This window comes from Coregonus lavaretus (assembly GCF_964263955.1).
Source record: "Coregonus lavaretus genome assembly, chromosome: 18".
NCBI lineage: Eukaryota > Metazoa > Chordata > Actinopteri > Salmoniformes > Salmonidae > Coregonus > Coregonus lavaretus.
The window spans coordinates 29,062,340-29,075,744 of NC_140005.1; the positions used below are offsets into that span (position 1 = coordinate 29,062,340).

Sequence of the window (13,405 nt, forward strand, 5' to 3'; positions counted from 1 at the left end):
CCACGCATTGAACTGCATGGAGTTGTTTACAGAAAATGATGGTCTGGGGGGGGCTATGATTTCTTAATCTGGCCCTGAGCACACTCTTTTGGAATTGTTATGGAACAGCACACTGTTGGCATGGCTATGTGAATGAACACACTGGCAGGCAGGGTGGCAACAGCTGGCATTTGGGGAGAGCGGGCATGTGGGCATGTGGTGTGCACATTGACAACATTTATTTAGCCCACTAGGCTACCAGTCAATTAGTGCAGAACTCTGTGCAGTTAATCAAGGAAATATACATACTGTACGTTTCCAATCAATAATTCCAGGCACTTAAATGAAGTGTTGCAAATACTGTCTTCATGAAAGTTTATAGCCAACATTTGAAAAACAACTTTGGTTGGCCTACCAAAAGAGAGATTGGATGCATTATCATGGATGCATAGGCATATTCATGGCCAATATTTCAGATTTGATATCAAGCAAAGTAAGGAAATGTAGAAGGACAACAACTATAAATCCTTCTCATTCGAAGGAAAACAACTATAAATCCCTATCATGGCAAACATACTTGTTATTTTGGAGGAGTGTTTTTGAGAGTCAAATAGAATCCAGATTGCATTAGTTTAGCGCCTACTGCACGTGACTGGCGGTTTGGAAAACTTGCTGTGAGAACCTGCTACTGCTTTTCCATCGAGACAGCAGTTGTAGCGCGCGAGTAGTCTAGCTCAGCGAGAGATTGAGGCGCTCTGTCTTTCTTTGAAATACGACTGTTGAACGAAATTAGACTATTTCCATGTCAAAAACGACATGCTACCTTTTAATTTGATTAGATAACAGGAACGACTGTGCAAGTGAAAGTTCATGGACTCACTGTGATAACCTTTGAGGCTTGAACCACACGTGGAACAGTCGCCAAACAAGAAGTGGTAAGTTACTGTTATATTTACTGTCCTGTTTACTCTCGTTTTTTCATAGGATGAAAATTGTATATACACATTATATCAAGATCAAATGGTGGGATGAGTTAGTTATCTACGTTTTTATTGGACTTTCGTCCAACTATTGATATTAGAGCGCAGAGTCCTGTGTTTGCGTCAACATTTTCTGTAGGCTGCGCGTCACTCTATCTCGGCGGTGCCTGTTGCAAGATTCAGCTAAATATCTCCTAGAACTTGCTACTGTTAAAGGCTAGAAATTAGTTTATGAACTATTGCACACGTCAAAGCATTCATTCAATCGATTATTCAGGATTTGAAGACTTGCATCTTGTAAAATGCATGGGCTGAAGTCTGAGACCCAAGTTAATTTCAGTACTACACTGTTTACGTCTGTTCAAATTGTACAGAACATTAGACTATTGCAAAATATGGCTTTCAAAGACATGCCACTCACAATACGCAGCAACCACGCCTCCAATTTTGAAGCCTATTTTTCCCATGCTCATCATTTTCAAACAGACTATGGTGTTTTGAACACTAGCTAAAATACATTGTTCAAACTCCAAATAGCCTCCGATCTGTTTTCAGGGAGGCTTTTGTCACAAGCTTCATAGAATGGCAAATATTTCAGTTATGCTCCTTATAATGCAGGTATTCTATAGCTGCGTACACCTGTACTGTACGAAGGGACAATATCTAATTTAATCATTTTTCACTCATTGTTTATTTACCTGCAAATAATTATCACGCAGGTGCATCCTGCTAGTTTCATATAAGGATGCTTTATTGCAAGAGCTATATTTTCATAACCTGAAGCACATTATTATGTGCTCATCTGTATATTAAGACATTAACTGTGGATTGAACTTAATATAAAATATCAGTCAGGCTCAGGGGAGAACGACTGACCGCTCTCATTGAAGGCACGAAGTTCAAGGCCGACCACAGTACTGTAGGCATTCTTTACAGAAAACCGGATCCCCCATTAAAGGGAATGGGAAAATGGCAATCTTCGTGGTCAATTTGTGTAAATAAATACACATTTCATAGACAATCATGCCAATAATTAATTATATTACACCAGATGTATGTCCTTGAACCGATTTATTTTAAAATCGCACACAGAAGAAGTTCCCGAGTGGCGCAGCGGTCTAAGGCACTGCATCTCAGTGCTTGAGGTGTCACTACAGACCCCCTGGTTCGATTCCAGGCTGTATCACAACCGGCCGTTATTGGGAGTCCCATAGGGCGGTGCACAATTGGCCCAGCAACGTCCGGGTTTGGCCGGTGTAGGCCGTCATTGTAAATAAGAATTTGTTCTTAACTGACTTGCCTTGTTAAATAAAGGTAAAATACAAAATAAATACAAAATAAAATTCCAGTTGAGTAACCCTGAAGGCAACTGTTATTACCCTAGTAACAAAACGAACATGTTGTTAGACTTGTTACATAATAATTTGGGGCTAGCCTAATTGCTTTGCAATTATATAAAATGGAGCGGTTTTGGATATCACTCAAAGTCCAATATGCTAGCCACTAAGTTATGACAGAGTAATAGTGTGGGTTGGTAAGGTTACAGCAACATGCACATCTGCATGAACTAATAACCAATCAAATTCCTTTGATATGGTTTTGTAGTAGGGCCAATAGCCCTGCAAAATGATATGTTTCCACAAGTGCTTCAAAACACAGCACTTCAGAAAAAGCAATTTGGAAAATGCAATACATGTAGGATTTATCTGCAATTAGCAATTACCACATGCCTATCTCTATATTGCCAAGTCTCTGATAGGTTGAGGCCATGCAGGGCTGCTGCTTCAACCTCATTCACCTCATCTCTTGCTCTCATTAATACTACTCCTTATCTCCTAGCTGTTGACCAAACCAATTAACTCCAAATGCAGAACACACTCCCATGAAGTAGTTCATTGCAACATTTAGGCTACTAGAGTACACCAGGAAAGAGAGGCTATTGGAAATGATTAGACTATCTAACCTATTACACATGGTGTCCACTGCCATGCTTGCTGGAAGGGAAAGTGGAGACACTCCTTTTTTGTGCAATGAGAGGATAGCCGACCTAACGAGGCCAGTTTCCTGTCTTCAATGGCTCATATAATGGAGAGTGGAACAAAAACAATCCTTGCTAGTTTTTGATGAAGCTTCAACATGGGAACAGACTGTCTCATCCCACCACTTGGCAGGAGGATGTACACATGAAATGACATCATCACAAAACCAACACAGCTAGAGTAATGTTAAGTGAAACTTAAATAACAGGTTTCCAATTTGTCATACCTCAGCTAGTTTGGATCTGTGTTTGTTTTACAGGTAAGGAGGCTCTATTGGCACTATATAACTTTGCTTGTAATACTTACAGTGCATTCGGAAAGTATTCAGACCCCTTCCCTTTTTCCAAATGTTGTTACGTTACAGCCTTATTCTAAAATGGATTAAATTAATTTCTTTCCTCATCAACCTACACACAATAACCCATAATGACAAAGTGAAAACATATTTTTAGAAATGTTAGCAAATTTATTAAAAATAGAAAACATAAGTATTCAGACCCTTTGCTATGAGACTCGAAATTGTGCTCAGGTGCACCCTGTTTCCATTGATCCTTGAGATGTTTCTACAAGTTGATTGGCGTCCATCTGTGGTAAATTAAATTGATTGGACATGATTTGGAAAGGCACACACCTGTCTATATAAGGTCCAACAGTTGACAGTGCATGTTAGAGCAAAAACCAAGCCATGAGGTCGAAGGAATTGTCCGTAGAACTCCGAGACAGGATTGTGTCGAGGCACAGATCTGGGGAAGGGTACCAAAAAATGTCTGCAGCATTGAAGGTCCTCAAGAACACAGTGGCCTCCATCAATCTTAAAAGGAAGAAGTTTGGAACCACCAAGACTCTTCCTAGAGCTGGCCGCCCGGCCAAACTGAGCAATCGTGGGAGAAGGGCCTTTGTCAGGGAGGTGACCAAGAACCCGATGGTCACTCTGACAGAGCTCCAGAGTTCCTCTACTGAGATGGGAGAACCTTCCAGAAGGACAACCATCTCTGCAGCACTTCACCAATCAGGCCTTTATGGTAGTGACCAGACAGAAGCCACTCCTCAATAAAAGGCACATGATAGCCCGCTTGGAGTTTGCCAAAGGCACCTAAAGACTCTCAGACCATGAGAAACAAAATTCTCTGGTCTGATGAAACCAAGATTGATCTCTTTGGCCTGAATGCCAAGCGTCATGTCTGGAGGAAACCTGGCACCATCCCTACGTTGAAGCATGGTGGTGGCAGCATCATACTGTGGGGATGTTTTTCAGTGGCAGGGACTTGGAGACTAGTCAGGATCGAGGGAAAGATGAATGGAGCAAAGCACAGCAAGATCCTTGATGAAAACCTGCTCCAGAGCGCTCAGGACCTCAGACTGGGGCGAAGGTTCACCTTCCAACAGGACAACGACCCTAAGCACACAGCCAAGACAACGCAGGAGTGGCTTCGGGACAAGTCTCTGAATGTCCTTGAGTGGCCCAGCCAGAGCCCGGACTTGAACCTGATTGAACATCTCTGGAGATACCTGAAAATAGCTGTGCAGCGACGCTCCCCATCCAACCTCATAAAGCTTGAGAGGATCTGCAGAGAAGAATGGGAGAAACTCCCCAAATACAGGTGTGCCAAGCTTGTAGCGTCATACCCAAGAAGACTCGAGGCTGTAATTGCTGCCAAAGGTGCTTCAACAAAGTACTGAACAAAGGGTCTGAATACTTACACTACCAGTCAAAAGTTTGGAAACATCTACTCATTCAAGGGTTTGTCTTTATTTTTACTATTCTTTACATTGTAGAATAATAGTGAAGATATCAAAACTATGAAATAGCACATATGGAATCATGTAGTAACCAAAATAGTGTTAAACAAATCAAAATATATTTTATATTTGAGATTCTTCAAATAGTCGACCTTTGCCTTGATGACAGCTTTGCACACTCTTGGCATTTTGATTTATTTAACACTTTTTTGGTTAATACATGATTCCATTTGTGCTATTTCATAGTTTTGATGTCTTCACTATTATTCTACAATGTAAAGAATAGTACAAATAAAGACAAACCCTTGAATGAGTAGATGTTTCCAAACTTTCGACTGGTACTGTAAGTATTCAAACCACTTTGCTATAACACTCCAAATTGAGCTCAGCTGCATCCAATTTCCTTTGATAATACATGAGATGTCACTACAGTTTGATTGGTGTCCACCTGTGGCCAATTCAATTGTTTGGACATGATTTAGAAAGAAACACACCTGTCTATATAAGGTCCCACATTTGACAGTGCATGTCAGAGCAGAAACTATACCATGAAGTCCAAGGAACTGTCCGTAGATCTCAGAGATATAATTGTGATGAGGCATATATCTGGGGAAGGGTATACAACAATTTCTAGAGTGTTGAAAGTTTACAAGAACACAGTGGTCTATCATTGGGAAATTGAGAAAATATGGAACTAACCAGACTCTGCCTAGAGCTTGGCCGTCCAACCAAACTGAGCAACCACGCAAGAAGGACCTTGGTCAGGGAGGTGACCAACAACCCAATTTCCACGCTGACAGAACTACAGAGTTCCTTGGCTGAGATGGGAGAACCTGCCAAAAGGACAACAGTCTCTACAGCACTTCACCAATCTGTCCTTTATGAGAGAGTGGCCAGATGGAAGCCACTCCTGAGAAAAAGGCTTATGAAAGCACCCTGGAATTTGCAAAACGGCACGTGAAAGATTCTGTTGTCTGATGAGACAAATGTAACTCTTTGGCCTGAATGCAAAGATCTATGTCTGGAGGAAACCAGGCACAGCTCATCACCCGTCTAACACCATCCCTACCGTGAAGCATGGTGGTGGCAGCATCAAGCTATTGGGATGCTTTTCAGCAGCATGGACTAGGAGACTGGTAAGGATAGAGGGAACAATGAAGGGAGCCAAATGCAGGCAAATGCTTAATGAGAACCTGCTAAAGAGTGTAAACAACCTTCGACTGGGGCGATGATTTACATTCCAACAAGACAATGACCCCAAGCATACAGCCAAAGCAACGCTGGAATGGCTTCAGAACAAGAATATGGAAGTCCTTGAGTGGCCCAGCCAAAGCCCAGACTTGAATCCCATTAAATCTGTGGAAAGACTTGAAGATGCTGTTCACCACCACTTCCCATCTAACTTAACAGAGCTTGAGAAAATCTGCAAGGAAGAATTAGAGAAAATCCCCAAATCCAGATGTGCAAAGCTGATACAGACATAACCAAGACGTCTCAAAACTGTAATAGGTGCTTCTACAAAGTATTACACATTTCTAAAAACATGTTTTCCCTTTGTCATTATGGGGTATTGTGTGCGTGTGTAGATGGGTGAGATTTTTTTTTATATTTAATCCATTTTGAATTTAGGCTGTAACAAATCAAGGAGTATGAATACTTTCTGTAGGCACTTCAATAGAATGAATAGAACGGGTGTCCCCATTCAAGTCAATGATGGCATAATGGGTGGACTGGCAGCCATTGCGAGTGTACCCATTGGAGCAAAGCAGGAAGTGTACCCATCAATATGTGCTGTGATTTGTTGATCCACTGACATTACAAAAAATACATTCAAATGCATGAGCCACATCAGTTAACGTCATTTGAATTAACATTCTACATTAGGATGGAAATTATTGCATCACAATACCAAGCAGCCATTGCGAGTGTACCCATGAGATAGCCAGTCAAATTGCCAGGGTTAGATGTTCAAAGCCCATTCTATTAATCGTTTGCTTCAACACCTTGCTCGTTTCAGCAAGGGGCAGAAAATGTCAACCCGTTGTTAAGAGTCCATATTATCGCCTCCCGAGTGGCGCAGCGGTCTAAGGCACTGCATCGCACTACAGACCCGGGTTCGATCCCAGGCTGTCTCACAACCGGCCGTGACAGGGAGTCCCATAGGGCGGCACACAATTGGCCCAGCATCGCACGGGTAAGGGGAGGGTTTGGCTGAGGGGGGGCATTACTTGGCTCATCGCGCTCTAGCGACTCCTTGTGGCGGGCCGGGCGCCTGCAGGCTGACTTTAGTCGTCAGTTGAACTGTGTTTCCTCCGACACATTGGTGCGGCTGGCTTCCGGGTTAAGCGGGCGGGTGTTAAGAAACGCAGTTTTTTGGCGGGTCATGTTTCAGAAGACGCATGACTTGACCTTTGACCTTTGTCTCTCCCGAGCCCGTTGGGGAGTTGCATCGATGAGACAAGATTGCAATTGGATATCACGGAATTGGTGAGGAAAAAGTCAACCGCACGAATGCCGTCTTCAGTCAGCTGTTCGTTCCAAACGGTTATGACGGTTATTTCATTTTCATGACGGTCTTCATCCATAATCGTCGGTTACACGGTAATTGTGCCAGCCCTACTACACTGTGACAGTATTTCCTTACTGCTCATGTTAAGAGGAGTAGGCTTACTAAAAGATGCCCTGACCCAAACCATTGAGATAAGATTTGTACTGTTTCTCACCTCTAATGTGGCTAGTGTGTTCATAAATATGGGACTACATTTGAAATAGTGATCATTTTATGTGGAATAATGAGAACTATGCCACTACTGTTTTAAGTGAATGCTTTCATCTGCAATTTATTTCTCACCTTAGGCCTAGATCCTTCAATATAACTATAGCATGGAGAAAGTTGTCACCTCTTTTTTTTTTTTAAACATTGTGCAGACAGTGACACCATTGTGCAATCTCTCTTTGCTGAAAGTAATCCTCTGGAACAATTTTCACGCACCTGTTGTGGAATATTTCAATTTAGTGTAGGTCTACATACTGCGTCCATTTCAAGCACAGTGTTTTCCCTGCCATATGCTATTCAACTGTAAGATCTGTATTCCTTTTGAAATAAATACTATTTTCCCTAAATGAAGATTCTCATTCCTCCCCTGAAAGACAACTGTTTCGGAGCGGGCTCCCTCTCATCATCCTTCCTGCATTCTACTCTGTTAGAGTCACCCCCTCTACATACACACAAACTCACACTCGAGCGGAGCTGAAGAGTAGCTGTTAATTCCTGCTGAGTGTGGGGCGTTCTCTAAGGAATGTGAATGGAAGTTAAGCCCCAGGAATGTGATTTACCCTGCTTATCGCCGTCTTGCTGGATCGATCTACACACTGCAATCTGAAAACAACACTGGATGTGGCACAGAGAAAGATAAACATAACACCTTGGCGTCCCACCAGACACTGAGTTCCAACTGTGGGTTGGTTAGCTCACAGATTAGTGTTGGGCGGTATCTAGATTTTCATACTGTTTCTGTACAATACCGTGGTATACGGTATTACGTATTCCTTTTTTTGGGGGGGACGCATAAAACTATTTAGGCAACAGGAATCTTGATCCAGTAGGGGATTGAAGATTGAATGTCTGTAGTCTGGGTACGAAGTCTTTGTCACTCCATGTCATTGCCAAAGAGGCTGGCCTTTCAGCAATCTCAACATTCAATATGCAGCTGGATTTACGGCGGAGTTGCTCATTGGTTGTTGGAAATAACATTAATATGTTCCATGACAACATGGAGCCTCAAATATAGAATTAGAATTATAACAAAGTCAAAAACGTTTAGCTGTTAGCTGTTAGCTAGGCAAGTTATTGTATTTTGAGGCTTAAAATCAAAGCAAAGAGGTTTTGTGGTTGGAATTGCAGTATGTATTTAGTTTGAGAATTTAGACGTGATCTAGCAACTTTTGACAGACTGGTTTCGTCTGGACAAACAAAAAACGGTTGCTTAGCAACCGGATACCAACATATTCTGTGGAGAAAAAGTGAGTTCCAATATTTGGATTATCAACTCCTCAGTTCTCCTCGCTCATTAATGATTGAGTGTTCATATTTGAAGATGACAGAAAGGCCAGTCTCATTGTCAATGACAAGGAGTGGAATGTTACCTAAAGAGACTGGTACTTAGGCTAGAATGTCTCTGCTGTAACCAAAAAGCTTGATCTAGCCACTTAGCTAGCAAGTTAGCAAAACAAATGCATAACTAGAGCCCTGAGCTGTATATACTTTATTTGACACATCTTACATTTCTTGTAGTTATACTTAATTTATAGTCATAAGCATTGGCGTATCATACCGTCGGTATTTCGAAATACCTTGGTATACGGTATAAATGGTATATCGCCCAAGCCTATTTCAGATCCTCCCTTTTCTGAAGGATTCTTCAAAGGGTTGTTAAACCCTAACCTTTCTCCATTTACTGTAAATGTCAGAGGAAAGTAGCTCTAACAACAGCATTCCAAATGTCTCACTATACATACGATTAAACATAACCAATCTATCTGGAATCAGTTGTTTCTTGAGTTTCTGGTCGTTTTCTTATCAGTGTTTGGCAATTATGGAAGATGTCAAACTAATTGAGCTGGCTTTGTGGCAGCCTCAGCTTTTGCAAATCCTGCACCTGTCCCATCATTGTGAAGCTCTCTCAGCCTGGCTGTTGTGCCAGTTTTCTATTGGCCTTGTAAAGATGGAAGCAGGGAAAGGAGTGGTGGGGAGTGCTGAAATTGTTGGCTGTGGGCTGAAGCGAAGCACCCTTACTCAAGAGGCCTCTGGAGAGCTGTGAGCTCTGGCTGAACAGATTTCACATTAACACGCAGGGCGAAGTGAAAGACTGCACTCGGCACTGCTCCCTCCTTTCACCGTTTGGTGAGGTACAGTGAATTAAGTGTTTCTGGGTAGGGGGGATTGTTACTGGAAAATGGGTGACAGACAGGGTTACAACGTGAGTGTCGTTTTCACCATAGCCAAGCTGTGTCGGGACCTGTGGCTGATGTAATTCAGTAATTTCAATACCATCACTGAAAAGTGAAATCCACCCGCAATCTCCCAGGTCCTCCCTCCCATCCCTCACACTTCAGTTGCCCACCTGAGGCATAGACTCCCCACTGTCTGCCGACAGCTTGGAGAGACACAGGGGGAGCCTTCTCAGCTGGAGGATGGTAGTGGATCGGTAGGGACACCCAGGATTAGGGCTACTCCTATATTTCCCTCTCTCGCTTTCTCTATGTCTCTCTACCCCCTTCTTAAGGTGACAGTAGGACTATTGACGTTTGACGTTCAGGTTTACTAGTGTCTTCATATGATTTGTGTTTGAGGCCCCCTCTCAAAAGAAAATCAAGGTTTTCATATGTTTTATTCATACGTGAAGGGGCATAATGAAGCACCGACTTATTATTCCCACTTCAATTAATTTAATTGAAGCGCTGAATTACTAGAGAATCATTTGTACAGAGATTGGTGGTGCACCACTGGGCTGAGATGGTGGGAGAACAAAGTTGTTTCTGTTTTTTATAGGAAGCTGAACAAGGCCCTTTTCGGGTGTGTGTACGCCGGTGGTGGTCAGTGCTGTTTTAACATTAGGTAGGACAAATACATTTTTTATGAGCATGGCCTTATTATTTTCTACCCCTTTTTCTCTACTTACAGTCTTGTCCCATCACTGCAACTCCCGTACAGACTCGGGAGAGGCAAAGGTCGAGAGCCATGCGTCCTCTGAAACACGACCCTTCCAAGCCGCACTGCTTCTTGACACACTGCTCGCTTAACCCGGAAACCAGCCGCACCAATGTGTCGGAGGAAACGCTGTACACCTGGCGACCGCAGTCAGCATGCAGGCGCCCGGCCCACCACAAGGAGTCGCTACAGGGCGATGGGACAAGGAGATACCGGCCGGCCAAACCCTCCCCTAACCCGGACGACGCTGGGCCAATTGTGCGCCGCCTCATGGGTCTCCCGGTCACGGCCGGCTGTAACACAGCCTGGGATCGAACCCGGGTCTGTAGTGACGTCGGGTCTGCTGCGCCACTCTGGAGGCCCCTTCATGGCCTTATTTCTATTACAGCATATTGGACTGTCATTCAAATTTCATTCACCCAGCTCAATGTAACATCAATAGGTTTAGTCTACTACATGATACTAGAATTTTCCCTCTGTCTGACCGGGCTGTTTGAGTAAGCTAAACTAGCTACAGTGAGGGAAAAAAGTATTTGATCCCCTGCTGATTTTGTATGTTTGCCCACTGACAAAGAAATGATCAGTCTATACTTTTAATGGTAGGTTTATTTGATCAGTGAGAGACAGAATAACAACAAAAAAATCAAGAAAAATGCATGTCAAAAATGTTATAAATTGATTTGCATTTTAATGAGGGAAATAAGTATTTGACCCCCTCTCAATCAGAAAGATTTCTGGCTCCCAGGTGTCTTTTATACAGGTAACGAGCTGAGATTAGGAGCACACTCTTAAAGGGAGTGCTCCTAATCTCAGTTTGTTACCTGTATAAAAGACACCTGTCCACAGAAGCAATCAATCAATCAGATTCCAAACTCTCCACCATGGCCAAGACCAAAGAGCTCTCCAAGGATGTCAGGGACAAGATTGTAGACCTACACAAGGCTGGAATGAGCTACAAGACCATCGCCAAGCAGCTTGGTGAGAAGGTGACAACAGTTGGTGCGATTATTCGCAAATGGAAGAAACACAAAAGACTTGTCAATCTCCCTCGGCCTGCGGCTCCATGCAAGATCTCACCTCGTGGAGTTGCAATGATCATGAGAACGGTGAGGAATCAGCCCAGAACTACACGGGAGGATCTTGTCAATAATCTCAAGGCAGCTGGGACCATAGACACCAAGAAAACAATTGGTAACACACTACGCCGTTTAAGGACTGAAATCCTGCAGCGCCCACAAGGTCCCCCTGCTCAAGAAACCACATCTACATGCCCGTCGGAAGTTTGCCAATGAACATCTGAATGATTCAGAGGAGAACTGGGTGAAAGTGTTGTGGTCAGATGAGACCAAAATGGAGCTCTTTGGCATCAACTTAACTCGCTGTGTTTGGAGGAGGAGGAATGCTGCCTATGACCCCAATAACACCATCCCCACCGTCAAACATGGAGGTGGAAACATTATGCTTTGGGGGTGTTTTTCTGCTAAGTGGACAGGTCAACTTCACCACATCAAAGGGACGATGGATGGGGCCACGTACCGTCAAATCTTGGGTGAGAACCTCCTTCCCTCAGCCAGGGCATTGAAAATGGGTCGTGGATGGGTATTCCAGCATGACAATGACCCAAAACACACGGCCAAGGCAACAAAGGAGTGGGTCAAGAAGAAGCACATTAAGGTCCTGGAGTGGCCTAGCCTGTCTCCAGACCTTAATCCCATAGAAAATCTGTTGAGGGAGCTGAAGGTTCGAGTTGCCAAACGTCAGCTTCGAAACCTTAATGACTTGGAGAAGATCTGCAAAGAGGAGTGGGACAAAATCCCTCCTGAGATGTGTGCAAACCTGGTGGCCAACTACAAGAAACGTCTGACCTCTGTGATTGCCAACAAGGGTTTTGCCACCAAGTACTAAGTCATGTTGCAGAGGGGTCAAATACTTATTTCCCTCATTAAAATGCAAATCAATTTATAACATTTTTGACATGCGTTTTTCTGGATTTTTTTATTGTTATTCTGTCTCTCACTGTTCAAATAAAAATACCATTAAAATGATAGACTGATCATTTCTTTGTCAGTGGGCAAACATACAAAATCAGCAGGGGATCAAATACTTTTTTCCCTCACTGTAGCTGTATTCGCTAGCTATGTAAGTGAAAGTGAAAAAAATACAATGCTCTTGCTTCTCCTTCATTTTTTAAGAAATTAATTTGTTCAAAACTGTTCAACTATTGTCTTTCTCTCTTGAGTCAACTATACACCACATTTTATGCACTGCAGTGCTAGCTAGTTGTAGGTTGTGCTTTCAGTACTAGATTAATTCTCTGATCCTTTGATTGGGTGGACAACATGTCAGTTCATGTTGCAAGAGCTCTGATAAGTTGGAGGACGTCCTTCGGATGTAGTCGTAATTACTGTGCAAGTCTATTGAAGTCAATGTACTCAGAGGAGGATGGATCTAGCTGTCCTCCGGTTACACCATGGTGCTACCCCAGAGAGTGCTGTTGAGGCTACTGTAGACCTTCATTTCAAAACAGTGTGTTTTAATCAATTATTTGGTGACGTGAATATATTTAGTATAGTTTTATCTAAAAATATATTTTTTAAATGAAATTCACTGAGGAGGATGGTCCTCCCCTTCCTCCTCTGGGGAGCCTCCACTCGTGTATGCACATGTCGAGAGTCTGTAGATTTAGGGGTTGGATGTTTTAAACATTCCAAGCAAAGACATTTTTGTTGGCTAATTGCTCTTGAAGAAATCTTGGCTTGTATGTTGTTTACTCTGAGATAGACATAATTTGTTTAGAGCCTCATCTGGTGATGTTGTGAAATGCCATTGGCTGAGGTGGATTGTTTTACTGCTATTTGGTTTTTAGGCTAGTTGAGTTGGTGTGGTGTTATTGAGTGTGCACTCCCATAGTGTTCACTGTGACCTAACGTTACCATGTGGATAGGAGTACCTAGCAG

At 42.9% G+C, this 13,405-nt stretch overlaps 1 protein-coding gene across 2 annotated transcripts in view; it reads left to right on the forward strand.

Moving 5' to 3' along the window:
* The first annotated feature begins 688 nt into the window (after positions 1–688).
* LOC311146122 (syntaxin-binding protein 6-like) overlaps positions 689–13,405 on the forward strand; it is a 104,293-nt gene continuing 91,576 nt past the window's right edge. The window contains exon 1 of one of the 2 annotated variants that reach the window (XM_084182596.1): positions 689–914. The gene's annotated coding sequence lies outside the window, so the exon portion shown is untranslated. The remainder of the gene's footprint in view (positions 915–13,405) is intronic. The other variant, XM_084182597.1, reaches the window with a different exon arrangement.